This window comes from Rattus rattus, chromosome 7 (assembly GCF_011064425.1).
Source record: "Rattus rattus isolate New Zealand chromosome 7, Rrattus_CSIRO_v1, whole genome shotgun sequence".
Lineage (NCBI taxonomy): Eukaryota > Metazoa > Chordata > Mammalia > Rodentia > Muridae > Rattus > Rattus rattus.
The window spans coordinates 12551945-12572433 of NC_046160.1; positions in this window are offsets into that span (position 1 = coordinate 12551945).

Genomic DNA, 20489 nt, shown 5'->3' on the forward strand with positions numbered 1-20489 from the left:
CTTTCTCTGCCCCTTTATAGTCCTACAGAATGCAGCGTGGTCTTGCGTCCTCAGTTTCGGCTTGCAGAGTACTTCGTGTGGACTTACGAAGGGGAAATGGACTCAGGACCAAACGCAGAGAGAGAAGCATTCATAGTGAGCGAGGTCTCTGTCAAACCTGCTTCACTTCTTCTCTCTCGAGTTAATCTTTCTGTTTTCCGTGTGTGTGTGTGTGTGTGTGTGTGTGTGTGTGTGTGTGTGTGTGTGTGTGTGTGCATGGGCGTGCCTGTGCAAACTGGTACATATGTGTGCCCAGGTACATATGTGTGTTTGTGTGTGGTGTGTACATGCAAACACTTGTGTGTGGTATACTTACCCAGTGGGTGAAGTCAGAGATGAGAGATATTCCTCAATCCTTTCTCTAACTTATTCTTAAACATTTATCTATCCATCTAAGTATCTATCCATCTTCCCATTCATCCAACCATCCATCCATCCATCCATCCATCCATCCATCCATCCATCCATCCATCCATCCATCAAGAAGTGATGACCCAGGCTGGAGAGATGGCTCAGCTGTTAAGAGCACTGACTGCTCTTCCAGAGGTCCTGAGTTCAAATCCCAGCAACCACATGGTGGCTCACAACCCTCTTCTGGTGTGTCTGAAGACAGCTACAGTGTACTTATATATAATAAATAAATCTTTAAAAAATTTTAAAAAAGAAGTGATGGACCCTTCATTCCGCATCACTTCCATCCAGGATGGCTCTGCGAACTTCGGAGGCACAGGCTGAGTCTTTAAAGCCTGGCAGCTCTCTCTCTCCTCTCTGAGAAGGCAACGTAGCACGCCTGAGGCCCTGAGTTCAAAGCCCAACACTGAGAAAAAAAGTATTATATGAAACAATGAGACAATTGTATTAATACGCTTTGTAATCTAAGAAGGTATTTAAGTTTTAATTATTTTCATCACCCTCTAAGACTTAAAAATTTAATTACACTTGTTTCTTTAACGTGAGGGGAGGGGCGTGCATGCTGAGTATATGAGTAGGTCAAAGGTCAAAATAGGTCAAAGGTCAATTTAGAACCTAGCTAGCTCAAGTGGGGGGAGGAGTGGAGGAAGGTTTGGGATGGGGAAAGAAGCAGCAATAACTAGCTTGCCACTAGAAACAAGTCCATGCTTGTTACCTGTGTTGAAGCTGCTGTCTGGGGATCCCTGCCATCCCCTCAGCTTCAGAGTAGAAGCCCCCTTTCCCATTGCTAAATGCCTCCCAGGATGGCTCAGGCTCCAGCCCAGTGAACTCGGCTGGGCAACATCTGGGCACCACAGAGTCTCTGCCCCTCAACTGCAACTCAGGAGATTGTGTTTTGACTTTTGTTGTCTGTCCTTGCTGCTGCTGCTGCTGCTGCTTTGAGACAGGCTCTCTGGTTGCCCAGCCTGGTCTTGAACTTCCTGTGTAGACAAGGCTGGTCTGGAACTCATGGTCCCCGTGCCTCCACCCCGCAATCCTCCAGTCATCACCACATCAGCTCTTTTGAACTCTTTGTGGCTTGAAATTGAACAAACCCAAAATTAATTATGACCTACTAAATGGCTAGACTAAAAGAATTAAAAAACAAAATCCCTCCCAACATTCTGCCTTAAAAATATGTTATATAAGACTCTATCTCAAGAAAGGGAAGAAAGAAAAAGAAAGGTTTTAAAATGTTGAAAACAACCTTTTTTAACTGGCGCCAAGCATGGGGCCTGGGCCTTTTCTTCCAAACAAATCCACTGGTAGAAATAAGAACCTTTGGCCTCTAGAACTAATCACGCTACTAACTGCAGTGACCCTCAGGGGGCTTCATGGTAGGCAACGGCCAAGCAAGATGGCTCTTAGGATCTGTCCCACTCGGGTGCATTGTGAAATGACACATCTTTTCTTCGGTCTGTTGTGGATGGAATGGCAGGGTGAGGACAGAGAAGGGTGCCCTCGCCAGAGCGCATGCTCAGCCAGCATTGCAAAAAGCTTGCGCTTTGTGCTCTAGCTTCTTAGTCGACTGCTAGAGTCCCGTACTCTTTCCTGTTTGCGACAAACAAGGTAAGTTCTGTGGTGTAGAATCCTGGGTGGGGTTGCTTTACAAAGAAAAACAAAAAAACAAGCCCAACTTTCAACTTTCATTTTTGAGTAAGCGAACGTTATCTAGGAGCTGCGCAGTGGTTTTGCAGTTAGCCCTGGCTGGGTCCTTTGCTTTGTTGTCGCTGTTGTTTGGTCTTGCGCTAATAAGCACGCTCAAGCTCCTTGGCCATAAACAATGGCAGATCGCAAACAGACCTGGATGCCCCTCTGGGATGGAAGAATGCCCAGTAAGCGCGCGGCAGGCTCTCTGATGCAGAATGTGGATGGTAGAGACGATGCCTCTTAAATCCTAATCCAAATAGAGCCTGAGTTTTCCACGGTGACATTCAGAAGAACAGGAAACCCCTAAATTCACAGGGGTGGCAATGAACTACTATTTTTCTTCAAATATTTTCTCACAATCTCAAGAAATTGTCAAATGCTCAACGAATGTTTTGTCTAATCACATTTTAGTAGTGTTTTGCAGCTGGATTGAGTATTTTACAAATTTTGTATGATGAGCGTTAAAAATAGTACTGGCTTTTCTTCTTTCATAGATAAAATAGGCTATTGTAGGCAATCTGGAAAGTATAGATAAACCCTAATTAAAAAGAGAAAGGAAGGAAGGAAGGGAGAGAGAGAGAGAGAGAGAGAGAGAGAGAGAGAGAGAGAGAGAATGTAATAAAGAAGCTCACTCATGACCTCTGGAACTAGAGATCATAATACATTCTACATATGTACATTTTAATCTTCTGTTTGTACAGACACTTGTATTTCACAGAAATAAAATTACACTGGCTATCCCTTTTGTAACTACCTCTCATGACCCTGAAATACTGTGAATATTTAAATCTGTTACATATCCATAATGGCTTGGTGGATAAGAGTTCTTGTTGCTCTCGCAGAGGGCTTGTATTCAACTCCCTACCACCCACATATTGCCCCACAGCCATCTATAATCCCAGTTCCAGGGCATCCAATAAACTTAAAGGTGGTGCACATACATGCAGGCAGGCCAAACATTCATATACATACGGTAAAATAAGTAAATTTAATTTTTAAAGAAATATTCGTAATTTTATGGGCATTCAGTTACTACCGATGCCTTGAGCATCCGTATGACTAAATCTTTGCATGCATCACTGGCCGAGATTTCCATCTAGATAGACAGCTCCAAATGGAGCTGCTGGGTCAGAAGTCTGCAGCGTGTTGCTGCTTACAGACACATTGCCAAGACACTTCTTAGGAAGGCACCGTCTCTTCCCGGCAGTGCTCTGAGGCGGTGGTCATTCTCCACACTTGCAGCAGGGTCACATGTTGTTACCCTGGGGACTCACGGTTTCCGTGTTCCTGGAGAATGGCAAGGTTCTGTCGCAGAGCCTCAGGCCACACTGGTGACTTCTCTGTCGTGTACAGATGTGCACATAGTTTCTTAATCAGCAAAATGATGTAAGAAGTGATGGCTAACAGTATAGATCAATATGACTGTGTTCCAGTGCCTCATCTTCATAGCCCTATATAATAAGATTTCTTCATATTTAATATCCATTTCTTTTTTGAGACAGGGTCTTACATAGCCCAGGCTGGCCACAAACTTGTTATGTGGTGGAGGATGACCCTGAACTTCCAGCTGCACCTTCTGAGTGTTAGAACTACTGGTATGTGCCAGCAGCCAGTTTCCACGGTGCTGGGAATCAAACACAGGGCTTAATGCATGCTCGGTACGCACTGCCAGCTGAGCTACCCTGCTCTCTCCTTTTGTTTTAAACCTATTTTTAAGGTAGCATACAATATGATGGCTCCCATTGTAGCAGTTTCATGCACACTTCCCATTATAGTCTGCCCTCATTTGACTCCTCCCCACCTGCCGTCCTCCATGCCCCTTGGCCCTGTCTTACTGCTCTGCTCTTCCCCCACAAATATGTCCTCTCCTGCCTTAGTGCCACATGACTCGCATTCCATCGCTGCTTTCCCCCTCTCCCTCCATGTTTTAGGATTTCATCTGTGCTCTTTCAGTCCCCTCTCTACTTCCATGACCTACACACATGCACTCACACACATACACACACATACACACACATGCACACACACACATGTATACACACATATACATGCACACATGCACACACATGTATATACACACATACACATGCACACACATGAACATACACATGCACACATACATGTACACACATACACATGCACGCACACACATGCACACATGCACGCACACATGTATACACACATACACATGCACACATGCACACATACACACATGTACATACATACATACACATGCACACACACATATACATACACATACATGCACACATGCGCGCACACACATACACACACATACACATGCACACACACTACACATTTAAATTCCTTATATAAAGGAAAATATTCTGCCTTTGTCTTTCTAAGTCTGGTGTGCTTCACATAATGTAACGATCTCCAGTTCTATCCATTTTCCTGAAAATATCATTATTTCATTCTTTAGGGCTAAAAAGAGTTCTACTGTGTACCACACCACATTTTCTTTTTCTTTTTCTTTTTTTTTTTTTTTTTTTTCGAGCTGGGGACCGAACCCAGGGCCTTGCGCTTGTTAGGCAAGCGCTCTACCACTGAGCTAAATCCCCAACCCCTCCACATTTTCTTTATCCATTCCTCCACTGATGGACATTTAAGCTGATTCCATTTCTTAACTATTATGAATGTTGTAGCAATACACATAGATAATACAGAGTCTGTTTTTAATGGATTTATAACTCTGTGTGTGTGTGTGTGTGTGTGTGTGTGTGTGTGTGTGTACATCTTCACATGCACACCATAGCACACATGTAGAGTCAGAAGATAACTCGCAGGAGCCAGTTCTTTCCTTCTGCAGAGGTCTGGGGACTGAACTCTGGCCATCAGGCTTGGCCGCAAGCACCTTTGCTGGCTGAGCCATCTCACAGGCCCCAGTAGCCATATTTCTAAAATTAAAAACATTGAGAAGTGGATACCTGCCCTGGGCAGCAGAGCTGAGGAAGAGTCGAGTTGCTGTCTGGGTGTCTGTTCTCGGAGCCCCTATTCCAATGTCCACTGGGAGCTCCAAGGCGGACCTCTGCTCACCATCTACCGTTGAGGAAGACCAGCTTTACTAAAGGCATAGCATTATCCTACCCAGAGGATTCATTGCATTTAATGAAAAATATGCTGTGTGTACAATCAGGTGACTGAATAAGCCGTGGGAAGAGAAGAGGGAGAAACAGAAGCAGTTTTCCTGGTAATATTTAAAATAAAATATGGGGACACACTCCTCCCCAAGAGTCAGGGATCAACTCCCTCCCCTTGGCATAGGGGGTGGGCTTCATGACTCTCCCAAGGAGCAGACCATGAGAATGAAGAAACAGTGATGTGGCAGTGAAGAGACCTGGAGGCTCCACTGTAGCCACGTCATCCAGTATCACCTCTGAGAAATCATGATGTCCTATCTCTGGCCTGCAGTCTCAGCCCCATAACCCATAGCCTCAGTCTAACTGTGAGAAAAGAGTCGGATGAACCCAGACTGAGGGAGAGATCTGCTAAACATCTGGTCAGTCCTCCTCTCAGCTGTCAAGGGCAGGAGCTGGAGAGAAGGATCAAAGGTTAAGAGCACTTTTGTAAAGGGACCTGGGTTCCATTCCCAGCACCCACACCAGTAGCTCACACCTGCTGGGCATCTGTATGTAGCATACATATACATACTCAGGCCTACACTCGGTATACATTGTCCTGCTTGGTTGTTTTGCTGATTTGACACGTGCTAGACTTATCTAGAAAGAGGAACCTCAGTTGAGAAAACGCTTCTGTCAGATTGCCTGTATGCAATCTGTGAATTTTCTCGATTAATGATTAATGTGAGCAGACCCAGCCCATGGGGCCAATTGGAGGCATGGGAGGATCCACCCCTAGCAGGTGGTGCCGAGTTGTACTGGAAAGCAGGCTGAGAAAGCCACGAATAATAAAAACATTAAACTACATTTTCCCACGGTTTCTGCCTCAGTTCCTTCCTCGAGTTCCTGCCCTGACTTCCCTCAGTGATGGATGTGACCCAAAAGTTGTAAGATGAAGTAAACCCTTTCCTCCCCAAGTTGCTTACAGTCACAAAAGACAAATATAACTGAATCTTAAAAAGACATAAGCGTATTAGAGCTGGGAATGTAGCTCACTGCATAAACCAGGTGTGGTAGTCCACACCTACGCCAGCACAAAGAGAATCAAGAGTCCAAGGTCACCCTGGAACTGAAAAGTTAGTTCAAGACCAGCCTGGATTACAGGACACCTGAAAAGTTAGTTCAAGACCAGCCTGGATTACAGGACACCATCTGTCAAGAGTGAGTGACCTCTGAGCCAAGCAACTGTCATCCTGGGGCCTTTAGCTGAACTCCCTTGTAAAAGCTCATCCCAGCTGGGCTTATTGTCAATTTACATCCCTGCCCAGAGGGGCAGACTGGGGCAGGAGACTCTTGCCTTGAGTCTCCAGCTGTTCCATAGCCACCTGGTACTGCTGCAGGTGGCCTGGGAGAGGTGCCAGAGTACAGAGAGGAAGGTTAGAACAGTGGGGCTCCTTCTAGGCAACTGTGGGGAAGGCCTCAACCCTGCTGCATAAGGCTTTTCAGGTGTGGCTGTTTGAGGAAGGAGTGCCCCACCCCCATCTCACCCCGTGACTTCTCACCTGAGCTCTGTCAGGAAGCCCAGGAGACTCACTGGTTCCCCGGAGCAGGTGAACTTTGGCAAAGTTATGCCTGGGCTTGTTGTTCAGGTCTTGGGAGGATGGGTAGGCAAAACCCCTGGGAACACATCTCAATCATCAAACACAACGACTGTCGAGGTTATGAAAAAGAAGGACCTAGAAACTACCACAGATAAGCAGCACAAAGCAGTCATGATCAGGGAAGAAGTGTGTGGGGGTTGGGGATTTAGCTCAGTGGTAGAGCGCTTGCTAGCAAGCACAAGGCCCTGGGTTCGGTCCCCAGCTCCAAAAAAAAAAAAAAAAAAAAAAAAAAAAAAAAAGAAGTGTGTGGTCCCAGAGTGGTTAGTAGGACAGGGGAGGGGGAGGGGCAATTTTTTTTTTTTAAGTGGAAAAACTAGAGAAATTCAAATAAAATCTGTCAATGGTAATACACCATTATTAGATTGTTAATCGGGTGCCACGGTAACGTGTAATGTTACCATTAAACATACCTCATGTATCATGGAGGAATTACCAGTATAATCATGATGTTTCTATAAGTCTAGAATCAGTCCAAAATAGATGGATTTTGTTTGTTTTTAAGGTTGTCTGTTTCAACATGGTCACTACCATAAGGAAAGAGAAGAGGTGTGGCCATATAGGCTTTTAGGACTATCTGGGCCTGAGCCTGTCTCTCCTCTCCTTGACATTGTTTCCTGGCATCTGATGACAGAAGGGAAACTCTGACGGACAGACAGAATGATCTCGAAAGCCTGTTCCTCTAGCTAGGACTGGCCTTACAGTCCCTGCAGGACCAAATGAAAAGACCGTGTTGGATTCCTATGTTTCTTTCTAATTGTTGGCAAGCAAAAGGGACATACTGTGGGTGGCATGGGGCTTGATCCCACAATAGAGAAGAAAGGGGAGTCAGGATTTGCAGTATATGACCTGCCTCTCGTGTCCTGGTGGCCATTTCTCCAGTGTCTCCTTGGATCAGGAGCCAGAGCCAGACTGCTCCTCTGATTCCAAAGGTCAAGTCACTAGGACAAAGGGCACGATGGTTGCGTCATCTCGGGGAGTTTTAAGAGCAACCAGCAAGCTTGCCTCTGGTTGTGAGTATTTCCTGCACATGAGAGGGGCTACTCACAGGTTTTCATGCTGGTAAAGCTCTCCCACCCTTGGCCACCCGATAGGCTACTTAGTTTCCATTGATAACTCATGGACAGCTATGCATGTCGTTATTCTATTAGCCTTACACAAATATGATCTCCTCAGAATGGCTGAATGGATACCTCAAAGGGAAGATCATAGGCTGTTTAAGTAGACGGACATGTATTTACATTGACCAGTCTCTAAGAGGTATAAAAAGCCAAGGCCAGGGGTTGGGGATTTGGCTCAGTGGTAGAGCGCTTGCCTAGCAAGCGCAAGGCCCTGGGTTCAGTCCCCAGCTCTGGAACAAAAAAAAAAAAAAAAAACACTTAAAAAAAAAAAAAAAAGCCAAGGCCAGAGCAGTGCGTCTAAAATACCACCATATACAGGAAATATCTATATTGGAAGATTCAGATATTAAATAATGATATAGAGGTGAATTGTCTTCATTTTGATAGGATAAAACTTCAACATAATACATTATTTTTCCTTTGTGTTTAGTGTATGTGTATGTATGTATATGGGTGGAGGCTAGAGGTCAATACTGGGTATCTTCAACAGAACGTGAGTGTGTATGTGCATATGCGTGCATGTGTGCATATGCGTGAGAGCAAGTGTGTGTGTGTGTGTGTGTGTGTGTGTGTGTGTGCGCGTGTGTGTTGAAACAGTGTTTCTTCCTGAACCCTGCATTCATGGACTGACTAGACTGTGACCTCCAGGGGCCAGCCTGTCACTCCCCGCTTACTCTAGGCTGACAGAGCAACCAATACATCCACTTTGTTTCCCACGCGGATGCTGGGCATATAGCTCAGGTCCTCATGCTCGTCCAGTGGGTACTTTTCTGTCTGACTTATTTCCACAGACTCTCGCTTTCTTCTTTGATTTCATGATGTAGACAGGGGATGTGGGAGTTTGTAGGCTTCACTAAAGGTAGGATTCCCTCTCCCTCCCTCCCTCCCTCCCTCCCTCCCTCCCTTCCTTCGTTTTCTTTCATTTCATTTATTGAGGGTGGTGGGGACATAAAGGTAAAGGCTAGAGGACAAGTCACCAGGAATCATTTCTCTCCTTCCACAAAGAGGGTTCCAGAACTCAAACTCAAGAAGTCAGGCTAGGCGGTGAGCACTCTTACTGGCCAAACCATCTTTCCCTTCTGGAAACTTCTAACGTTTGGACTCCATTAACTGAGTTTTGCTAGACTATACAGCACAATGAACTCAAAGGTCTTTGCAGTCTCCAGCAGCAGATGTTTGTGTCCTGCTCCTGTTTGGGGTCAATTTCTGTGACCTGGCTGCCTCAGGTCTCATCCAGGTTGCAGGTTGGGAACAGGTCTGAGTGACTTATCAGGGGACTCAGGCTACACTGAAGGCCTGGGTCAGAGGCCAGAGGGCCAAACAGCTCAGTGGAGACTCACGTTGCCTCCAGAATGCTGTGCTCAGCTGTGGAAGGTTGTCACGTCTGCTTACAGCTCATCTGTTTCCCAAGAAGACTGAGGAGCCACGCCCAAGCCAGGTAAATTTCTCCAAGCTGTAGAGTGCAGGAAGGAGTTGAGTAAATGTCCTTCTTACATTTTTGCTGGGACCTATCCATAAAGTCAGTCATAAATTCGATTTCACAAAAATATGCAGTAGTCTTGACAAAGGACTGGTATACCGTTTTGTTTTGTTTTGTTTTGTTTTGTTTTGTTTTTTAATCAACTCGATACAAGCTAGAGTCATCTGAGAAGAGGGACCCTCAATTGTGGTAATGCCCCTGTTGGGTTAGCCCATAGGAAAGCCTGTGGAGAATTTGCTTCATCGAGGATTGTTGTGGAAGGACCCAGCCCACCACGACCAGTAGCATTCCTGACCAGGTGGTCCCGGGGTGTCTGAGAAAGCAAACCAAACAAACCAGGAAGAAGATGCCAATCTCCACCGCCTTGGCTTCAGTTCCTGCCTCAAGTTCCTGACCTGAGATCCCTTAACGGGGATATAACTGTAGGCTCAAACAAGCGCTTTCCTCCCCGAGTGACGTTTGGTTGTGGGGTTTATCGCAACACTAGAAGGCAAACTATGACAATTAGGAAGGAGGAAGACAGAGGCAGAAAATAGCGATGCCTAAAAAGAAACTTTCACGTTTGAATTTTCCCTTAGAGATCGAAAACCCAGCCAATGCCCCAACCACGGGGGACCTTTTCCCTCCGGGTTCGCCCTGTGTAGGGAGGGCTCTTCTCTGCCTCACTCCGGGCCTATCTCGCCTCCTCAGCCCTTCACTCTCTCCAGTTCTTGGAATTTTGGGATCGGTGTTCTGGAACTTGAGCAGGAAGTGGGTGACCCAACAGAAGATTAAACATGCCTGGTTAGGTTATCTCTGCTTACATAACAACCACCCCAAACGTGAGGGCGAAAACCAACAGCCATGAGCATTATCTCCCACAGTTCTCCGCGGTTAGTGGAGCTCCGCGGCAGCACGAGTCTTTGTGCTGACTCCTCAGACCCTGGAACTCACATGGCTGTGCTTAGACACTGGCTGGGGGCTGGCCAGCCAAAATGGCATCATCCGGGACAGTCGGTCTCCTCTCTCTCTCTCTCTCTCTCTCTCTCTCTCTCTCTCTCTCTCTCTCTCTCTCTCTCTCTCTCTCTCTCTCTCTCCTCACATTTGGGCTTGTTACATAATCCCTCCAGCAGGAGAGTTGGACCTCATATATCTGCTTACGGCTCCAAAATGTGTCAAAGCAGAAATGGCCAGGCCTTCAGACAGAGGCCCAGAAATGGTAAGATGCTATTTGTGCCACTTCCCATAACTAACCTGAGTCCCAGGGCCAGTCCGAATTTAGTGGAGCAGGGGGATTACAGAAGCACGAAATACAGAAATCTGCCGAAGCTGTTTGGTGTTGCTCATTAACCACGTGCAATCGAAACGGGGGGCTCGCATCTGTGGGGAAGACTGATTCTCCCTCTCGTAATATCGATTGACTGTAGATCTTCATCTAAGACAGTAAGTAAGTAGTTCTCAACCTGTGGGTCGAGACTCCCTGGCCAACCTCAGTCTCTAGAAGTATTTACATTACAATTCATAACAGTAGCAAAAAAAAATAATAATTTTATGGTTGGGGGGGTCACCACACCAGAATTGTATTAAAGGGTCGCAGCGAACATGAGGAAGGCTGAGAACCACTGAGCTAAGGGGTGGGGCCTAGGAAAGTTTCCCCATTCACAGGAGCCTGTCGACTAGTGTGGTCCTTAGGCAGGTCAGGTTTGGGTAATCGTATTGTAGAGGGTGCAGCATCCCTGTTGTGTCTAGAAGGCAGTCTCAAATCTGGCAAACTGGTCCTTTGGCTCTTACCACCCTTCTGGTCCCTCTTCTACAACGTCCCCTGAGCCTTAGATGTAGACATGTGAATGGCAGGGCTCCCTGTGTTCCTTCATTCTCTCCATTTTGAGCAGTTGTATGGATCTCTGCAAGGACGATTCTTTGATGAGGGGTGAAAGTTGCACCTTTCTGTGGGTATAAGGGACATGTGTTATAACTATTTAGAATACAGTTAGGAACTATACTGACTTAAGGAAATGACAGTGGCAGAGTCCCTCTGTGGTCTATGACTTTTCCAGCCCAGGTAATTGGCTAGGTTTACAGTACCAGACATGGCTTCCTTACTGAATGGGCCTCACGTCTGACTAGACAGCTGTTGGTTACCTCCAAGATGTATGTGCCACTATGGCACTATTGGGGATATCTTGCCCGGCCAGTGGTTGTCCTGGCTAACAGTGACTTCAGGCTCTACCACTGGGCAGGGCTATCAATTCTTGTCTTCCTTGGCACTTGAAAGGCCCCTCCTGATACAATGGGAGTTGCTGGAGGGGTGACCCAGTCCTTAAAGGCCAAGGCTTACAACCAGCAAGTTAAGAGAGCTAGGCCTGAGTGGGGCGGCTTCCAGGTGAGCTCTGGCTCAGTTCCTCGAAGTCCTGTGTCTGCAGGGTGTGTTGTCTTCAGCAACCTTGAAGCTCTGGGAAGCAACCAACGGTAATAGCCTCTACTATTTAGGGTCCCTCCTGGAGCACCCTGACCAACCAACCACTGGAAGGGAGGTTCCCCATGCCTGCCACTGGGGTTATAACAGCCATGCTGATGTGTTATAAAGTCACACCCACTTGTGCTTCTGATTTGCATTTCCCTGATGATGAATATTTTCCCACAGTTATATTTCCTATGTAGCTTTCCTGGTGTGTTTTTTTAATTTTTAATTTTTTTATTTTTTGTCAACTTGACACAAACTAGGGTAATCTAGGCAGAGAGAACTTCAATTGAGAAAGTGACTTCATTAGATTGCCCTGTAGGCAAGTCTTTGGGGGATTTGTTAAATTATTACTAATGATTGATATGAGAGGGGCCAGACCACTGTGGGCAGTGCCACCCCCTAGGCAGGGGTTCTGGGACATGTAAGAAAATGAGTTGAATGTGACCTGGGGGAGCAAGCCATTAAACCGAATTTCTCCATGGCCTCCTTAAAAAGTCTCTCAACCCTGAGCTATGGACACAGTTTCTGGGCATGACACCTGAGGTTGTATCAGGTCTTCACACAAAGCACATATGTACACATGTTCACATACAGAGAGAAGGGAGGGGTGAGGAGATTGTTTTGTTCTTTCTATTTTTCTGGATAGGATTTTTCTGTGTGGCACTGGTTGTTCTTGAACTCTTAGACCAAGCTGGATTCAAACTCAGAGATCCACTCGCCTCTGCCACCAGTGGGATTAAAGGCGTGCACTACCACCTCCCAGCTCAGTGTTTATTTGCTTTTTGTTTGTTTTTCTAAGCAACAAAGTCTTGGAGCCAACAATCAGACACAAGTGTCAAGTCCCTTGAAGAGCCAGGTTTGTAGTAGACTTTTAGAAGCTCACCCAACTGTTTGTTTTGTTTTATTTGTTTGCCTTTCTGATTATTCTTTTTAGACATCTATATCTTTTCTACCCAAATTAGCTTAATTCTGTTGTTTTCAGACAAGAGCCCTGGTTATTTCAAGAGGTTGTATTTTCATGTTTGAGACTATAACAAAATACCTTATATTGGGTGGTTAGAAACTAGTATTATTTTTAAGATTTATTTTTGAGTATTAGATTTTGTCTGTGTGCGATGTCTGTGTACCACTTTTGTGCCTACTGTTAGAAGAATCCAGAAAAGAGCTTAAGATTCCTTGGAACTGGGGTTGGGGATTTAGCTCAGTGGTAGAGTGCTTGCCTAGCAAGCGCAAGGCCCTGGGTTCGGTCCCCAGGTCCGAAAAAAAGAAAAAAAAGAAAAAGATTCCCTGGAACTGGGGTTGTGAGCCACCATGTGGTTGCTGGGAATTGAACTCAGGACCTCTGGAAGAGCGGTCAGTGCTCTTAACCACTGAGCCATCTCTCCAGCCCCAGCTCCTCTCCCCGGCCTCCTTTTCATTTTTTGTTTTTGAGACAGAATCCCACGAAGCAGCCTATGCTGTCTTGAACTTGATTGGTAACCAGAGGTTATCTCGAATTCCTGATCCTCTTAGCTTTACTCTCTGAGGAGAGGGATTGTGAGTGCCACCACCAGTATGACTCTTTGTAGGAAAATTACCCGGGTATTTCCTGCGTTTTTAAAAACAAGCCAAAGTTAGGTGGTCCTAGCACTCAGGAGGCAGAGGTAGATGGATCTCTGAGTTCAAGGCCAGCCTGTTCTACAGAGTGAGTTCCAGGCCCACTAGGGCTATACAGAGAAGCCTTGTCTCAAAACAAATCACTCACTCAATCAATATAAAAAAAGCTAACTGGTTGCGGCAGCACATGTCTTGACATTGCAGTACTTGGAAGACTGGGCAGGAGGATTGCCACAAGTATGACATCGGTCTGTGCTACATAATGAATGGTTTCTATGACTTAATTTATTTATTTTCATTTTCGAGACAAGGTTTCACTCTAGCCCTGGCTGGCCTGGAACTCACAGAGATCTTCCTCCCTTTGCCTCCAGAGTGCTGGGATTAAAGGTGTCCACAACCTTGCATGGCCTACTTGTATTTTTCAGTGTGTGTTTGTGTGTGTGTGTGTGTGTGTGTGTGTGTGTGTGTGTGTGTGTGTGTGTGTGTGTGTGTGTGTGTGTGTGTGCATGCTCATGTGAGTGCAGACCCTGAAGAATCTTGGAAGAGGGCATCAGATCCCTTGGAGCTAGAGTCACAGACAGTTGTGAACTCTGGTTCCTCTGCAGAGCAGTCAGTGCTCTTTTTTTTTTTTTTTTTTTTTTTTTTTTTTTTTTTTTTTCGGAGTTGGGGACTGAACCCAGGGCCTTGCGCTTCCTAGGCAAGCGCTCTACCACTGAGCTAAATCCCCAACCCCGCAGTCAGTGCTCTTAACCACTGTGCCATCACTCCAGCCTCCGTGAGTGACTTCCTACAACAGTTCTAGAGATGCATTTGCTCTTTAACCTTTTTAAAAAAGATTTATTGGGGTTGGGGATTTAGCTCAGTGGTAGAGTGCTTGCCTAGCAAGCATAAGGCCCTGGGTTCGGTCCCCAGCTCCGAAAAAAAAAAAAGAAAAAAAAAAAGATTTATTTTTATTTTACGTGTGAGTGTTTCACCTCCATCTACGCACATACGTGCATTGTGAGCATGCCTGGTATTTGAAGAGAACAGGTCCCCTGCAAATGGAGTTTGTGACAAAGGGCGGTGAGCCTCCACGTGGAAATGGAATCCAAGTCCTCTGCAAGAGCAGAAAGCATTTTTCATTGGAGAGCTTCTCTCCAGCCCTCCTTGACCTTCTTGTAAGAGTTCCACCTTCATCCCCGGATACCCCTTAAAGGCCCCAACTGGTCACCACTGCATTTGGGGTTAGGGTTCAACATAGGAATCTCAGGAGACAGAAACATCCAGACCCTGGCGTCAGGAGGTCAAAGGTTCCCTGTTTATCTTGAGACAAAGTCCTTACTGGAACCCTCCAACTTGGGAAAGAGTTACCTTTTCAACAAAGAGATAAGCATTCCAAACAAGTTGACGTTTAAGCAACGATAAGAGGTTTTTAATAATTTATAAGCAACCCAGCTTCAACCTTTTGGAAAACAAGATTTAACATCAGCGGACACAGCAGCTGCTCTTTTAAAGAAACCTATACTCTGGGGAATTTATCTTGAAAACTCACGCTTGGGAAGGATCTTATGATTGTCCGATGCTTAAAAACCTCAACAGTAGAGTCACATGTCAAAGCAGAAACATCACATGACTGCACATTAAAAAAAAAACAAAAAACCTTGGAAACAGAACTTCCCAATCCATTTTACATATGTCTTGTTAAAAGTTTAAGAATCAATCAACTTCCATCAACCGGTAAGAATTAATTAGCTGGTCTCGAAAAAATAAACTTTTTTTTAATCAAGTATGTCTCAAGAAAACACAATCTTTAGACAGGATTAAATGAGTATTATGATTTGAGAATCTTATTCAGTAATAAATCCATAGACGTTCTCCTGCTCGCTACCACCACACCCAGCCCAATCCCCTCCCTCCCTTTCTCCTTCCCATCCCTGTCTCATTGTTTAGTGACGACAGCCTTTACAACAGTGGTGCTGTGACCCTTGAATACAGTTCCTCATGCATTACTTCATTGCTAATTCATAACTATAATTTTGCGACTGTTATGAATCATAACGTAAATATCTGATATGTAGGATACCTGATATGAGACCTCCAAAAGGGTAGTGATTGACAGGTTGAGAACCATTGCTTTATAAGAACATGTTTTTAAAGTTTATACGTGCGTCCGTATGTGTGCACGTGTACAGATGTGTGCACAGGTGTGAGTACAGGTGTGCAACAGCCCCAGGATGTTTTTTTACATGTAGGTGCAATTTTACCCATAGCGGCCACGTCTCCAGGGCTCACATGTGGCCAACGGCCTCTGCACAGACAACACAGCTCTAGGGAGTGGAGCTTTAACTGGGATTTGCCTTCCTTATTTCCGTGTCATTCCTAACATGGGCGGTTTCTTTCTGGACTAGTGTACTGAAAACAGTCATGGAATCTTTTACCAACAATCTTTCGAAACAACAAAGATCAGAGTTCTACGTGGTTCTGTTGAGAATGGTCTGGAGAGTTGGGGTTTTTGCTTCTAAAATACCTCATCTGTTCTCTTAGCAGGATGTAGTCTGAAGGAATCTTAAAGTGGATTAACTAAGTCCTACCTTCCAGTTGATGAGACCTTAGAAGTAGATTTTAACCAGAACTGTGCTCTCCCAACCAGCTTTGATGTCACGTCTCAGAAACTGAGTCAGCCTCTCCATCACAGCCCTCGAAGCTGTTGTGAGCACTGCAGCCTAGAGCTGGCCACCCGGACAGCCATGCTGTGCCTGCCCTGCCATCACCCTTCCCAGTGCCCGCTCTGCTCTGACCTAAGCTGAGTAAGTTGCTAAGAGGACACCAGGAGAGGTACTGTAGTTAAGACTGTAGTTCTCATCAAGAGGAGGCTGCTGGCTTTCCTCTGTCTTCTTCCCTCCTTACGGCTTGAATAGGGATAACTAAATTAACCTTGGAGGGCACCCAGCACAAAGGTCCTTCCGCTGAGGATGTAGCTCAGGGGCAGTGCGCTTACCTAGCATGCATACGTCCATCACTTCCGTCACCACACAGGATCCCTGAACGTTTGTGGAGGAGAGATGTCCACTCATCTAGACTGTTACATGACAGAGAAGAAAACATCTCTGTTGAATGCCTGGATTTTGGGGGTCTCGAAGGGATAAATGTTTTCACTCTGATTCAATTACTTCAGCTCCTCGGCACTGACCACTGTTTCCTGAGGTACACTGCCACAGCTGTTTGAAAGCTCCTCAATGTGTCATGAGACATGAACACCAAGCCAGACTTCAGTGAGTCATTCTGGGAAAGCTGGGGAAGGAAGGAAATCACTTGGAGGCCAGTATTAGCGAGGAAGCGTCAGCGTCCTCACCAGCTTTATCTCTCCTCTGCTCACCTGCTTCATCTGCCCAGGGCTCCAGCCTGTAAGAAAACACTTTGGGCCATTGTCTATCTGATGTAAGGATGGCAGCCACCCTTACATTCTACTTTGCTTTCCGTTGCTATGATAAACACCACAACCAAAAGCAACTGAAGAGGACAGGGTTTATTTCTGTGTACACTTCCAGGTCACAGTCCACCATTAAGGGGAATCATAGCAGGACCTGAAAGAGAAATGACAGAGGAATGCTGCTTACTGTCTGCATGCTCACGCTCAGCTGCCTAGCTTATGCAGCCAAGAACCACCTGCCTAGGGATGGCGCTGCCCACAGTGGACTGAGCCCTCTCACACCAATTAGCAATCAAGAAAATGCCCCACAGACATGCCATAGGGCAATCTGATCTGGGCAAGCCCACACTTGGCAACTCTGCCAGATAATCTAGGCTGTGTCAAATTGACAGCTGAAGCTAACTAGGACAATGGCCAATAGTGGGAATGTTAGTTTCCTTTACCGGAATTTTGTCTGCCTGGGCCTTGCTGGAGTTTGACCCTCAAAGCTTTGCAAATCGCTAGGTAAGAGTTCTACCTAACTGAAGTAAATAATTTCCTTCCTTCCTTCCTTCCTTCTCTCCTTCCATCCATCCATCCCTCTGTCTTCCCTTCCCTTCCCTTCCCTTCCCTTCCCCTCCCCTCCCCCTTTGCCGCCATCTCCTCCTCCTCCTCTTCCTCTTCTTCCTCCTCTTCCTCTTCCTCCTCCTCCTCTTCTTCTTGTGTATTCTGAAGCAGGTGTGTGTGTGTGTGTGTGTGTGTGTGTGTGTGTGTGTATGTGAGTGTGTGTGTGTGTAGATGTACCACAGCATACATGTAGACATCTGAGGACAACCTGTAAAAAATTGGTTCTCTCTCTCCATCACATGGCTCCCGGAGATTGAACTCGGGTCATCAGGCTTGGCAACAAGGACCTTTATCAGCTGATCCATTTTGCCAGCCCAGGAAATCTTGTTACTACACAGAATGCTAGAAACAAATGACAAAAATATTTTCAACACCGGAGTCATTCGGTTGTAATTGATGACGTGCGCTAGGGAGGCACCAAGACCAAGAGCAAGCTCAGTTCTTAGGCTTTCTCCACCAAGCACGTCAAACTTCCTAAGGGCCAGTCTCTCACCACCACTTATTGCGCCCCATCATGGCTATTTTCTTTTCCTGGATTCTGAAAATGATCATTCTCACCTGGCGTATAAAATGGCACTCAGGATGACTAATGGTAAACTCTTTTCATTTCTGGTTTTGTGATTAAAAACACTCTGATCAAAAGAAACTTTGGGGAGGAAAGGGCTTATTCAGCTTACAATTCCGGGTCATAGTCTGTCATTGGGGGAAGTCATCGGGACCTCTAAGCAGGAACTTGAAGGCAGGCGTGGCTCTATTCCATGCTGACCTAGGAACTGGCTTTACAGTCAAAGAAAACAGAGATCAGGATTCATGAAAGATGCTGCTGGCTGGCTCACAGCCCAGCTTATACCCCATTAGCTAGCTTTACCAGCCGGTTTAGGAGCACCTGTAGGCGTGGCTGGGCCCTACAGTGTGCTAGGCCCTTCTGCAAGAGTTAACAGTGGAGACAGTCCCCCTCACACACCCGCAGGGCCAGTCTCGCCTAGGCAGCTGCTCAGGTGACTCTAGGCTGTGTCAGTTGACAGTCAAAACTAAAGAGGTCACTGTGCATAACCCTTTGCATATATGTATGTGGTGTAAGTCTATGCATGGAGTTTGTATATGTGTACACATGTGCACTGGTGTGCTCTCTATGTGCATGTGTATAGAGGGCAGAGGTCCATGTGGGGTGCCTTCCTCGATCTCTTTCTACATTGTTTTTGGAGACAGGGGAGTCTCACTTGGCTTTTTATGCTCATTCTAGGGACCTGAACTTAAGTTCTCTTGCTTGCAAAGCATGAGTATTCCTGCCTGAGCCAGTTCCCCAGCTGAATTCTTACATTAAGTCACCGTGTTTCTCATGGCTCAGCCCTCTCCTAAACCACCTGTGAGGGTAACATTCCAAATGGATTAAAACTATATTCCAAGTGGATTTTAAAATTAGTAAAATTAAATATTTTCTCTGTGGTGCTGGGGTTTAGCCAGGTGAATTCAGGGCCTTGCATACACTAAGCCCTTAGCCACAGAGCTGTATCCCCAGCTGTAATACGTTTACTTCTAGTTTCCTTTCTTTTTTTAATTTTTCACCTTTTTTCTTTTTCTTATAACATAGTTGAAGAAGAATACTATAATAAAGAAATAACGATTTCAATTTAATTCTTTTCGTTGTCGTTTTGAAAGAATCTCTCACTAGGTAACCCTCCTGCCTTCAGCCACCTCCCAAGAACTGAGTTTATGGGGACAGTGGCTCATAATGAAATATTATTAAAAACAAGTGAACTTTGACTAAACTATGCTAAGTGAAAGAGATCAGGTACAATAGCCAGCAACATATGGCTCTATTTGTGTACTGTGTGGAATATCCAAGTTCCTAGTATGATGGTTTGTATATGCTCAACCCAGGGAGTGCACTATTAGAAAATGTGGCCCTGCTGGAGTGGGTGTGTCAAGTGGGTGTGGCCTTTAATACCCTCATCTTAGCTCCCTGGAAGCCATTCTTCTGCTAGCAGCCTTCAGATGAAGATGTAGAACTCTCAGCTCTGCCTGCACCATGCCTGCCTGGATGCCGCCATGTTCCTGCCTTGATGATAATGGACTGAACCACGGAACCTGTAAGGCAGCCCTAATTAAATGTTGTTCTTATAGGAGCTGCTTTGGTCATGGTATCTGTTTACAGCAGTAAAACTGTAACTAAGACACCTAGCAAGAGTAGAAGAGTAGTTTCCAGAAACCAGGAGGTATGTAGAGGGAGGGGAGTTACTGTTTGATAAGGACAGTTTCGTTCAGGCCTACGAGAATGTTCTAGGACTGGACAATAGTGATAACCACGTAATGAGTACCTAACGCTGCTCTATTCCATCTGGGTGGTACATGAAAAATACAGCTAAAAACTGCTTAAATGGAAGCTGGCACAGTGTGCATGGGTAGAATCACACAGCATGCAGAGGGCCGACGTGGGAAGACTGAGTTCAGAGTTGAGCAGGGGTTGTATAGTGAGATCTACACCCAACAAAATGGTTCAACGGTCATTCCGGGGTTTTTTTTTTTTTTGGTCTTTTGGTTTTTTGTTTGTTTGTTTGTTTGGTTGGTTGGTTTTTGTGTCCAAAAGTAAAAATAAATAAAGAAATAAGAAATAAGAAATAAAGTATTTTGGTGATTTTATAATCCCAACGTTCACCAAATGACACCTTGTCTCAAAACTCAGACATAAAACCCGGGGTTGAAGCTTATTTTACCTTTTTTGTTGTTTTTTTTAAGCCCCACAGAACAACCCAAAAATTTTTTTTTTTTTCTTTTTCTTTTTTTCGGAGCTGGGGACCGAACCCAGGGCTTTACGGTTGCTAGACAAGCGCTCTACCACTGAGCTAAATCCCCAACCCCCCAAAATTTTAAAAGTAAAAATTTAAAGGCAAGAAAAAGAGGAGCTGTTGATCCACACAGCGACGTAGATGAATTTGAAGTGTTGTAGAAATCAGGTTGAA